We start from the raw sequence: 635 nt of genomic DNA, 5'->3' as shown, positions 1-635 counted from the left end.
AGGGAGGCCTGGCGTGCTGCAATTCATGGGGTCGCAAAGAGTTGGAAATGATTGAGTGACTGAACTGAACTGCACTGAACAATAAGAAATCTGAAAAATAAAGTTTTAAAATATCCAATTCACAATAGCATTAAACACAATGAAACATTTAAGAGTAAAATTATCCAAGGAATTGAAAGATCTGTGCAATAAAAACATATGAGACCTTCTTGAAAGAAATTGAATAAAACACAAAAATGGAAGGATATTCTGTTTTCATGGATTGGAAGAGTTAATATTGCTGACTCAAAATGTCCTTGCTACTAAAGTCATCTATAGATCCAATGCAACCTCTATCAAAGTTCCAATGATTTATTTTATAGAAATATAAAAACAATTGTAAAACCCGTAAGGAAGCACAAAGGATCATGAATAGCCAGAGCAATCATAAGAAAGAATAAGAAAACACAAGTCATCACTCATCCTGATTTTAAACTACTAAAGTCATATGGTACTGGCAAAAAAAAAAAAAAAAAGACACATAAATCAATGGAACTTAAAAGCCCAGAATTAAACCCCTACATAAATGGTAAGCTAATATTTGATAAGGAAACCTGGAGCATCCAATGGGGAAAGGACAGTCTCTTCAAGAAATG

This window comes from Bison bison, unplaced genomic scaffold (genome assembly GCF_000754665.1).
Source record: "Bison bison bison isolate TAMUID 2011002044 unplaced genomic scaffold, Bison_UMD1.0 scf7180017857482, whole genome shotgun sequence".
In the NCBI taxonomy this organism is placed as follows: domain Eukaryota; kingdom Metazoa; phylum Chordata; class Mammalia; order Artiodactyla; family Bovidae; genus Bison; species Bison bison.
This window is presented reverse-complemented; position numbering follows the sequence as displayed.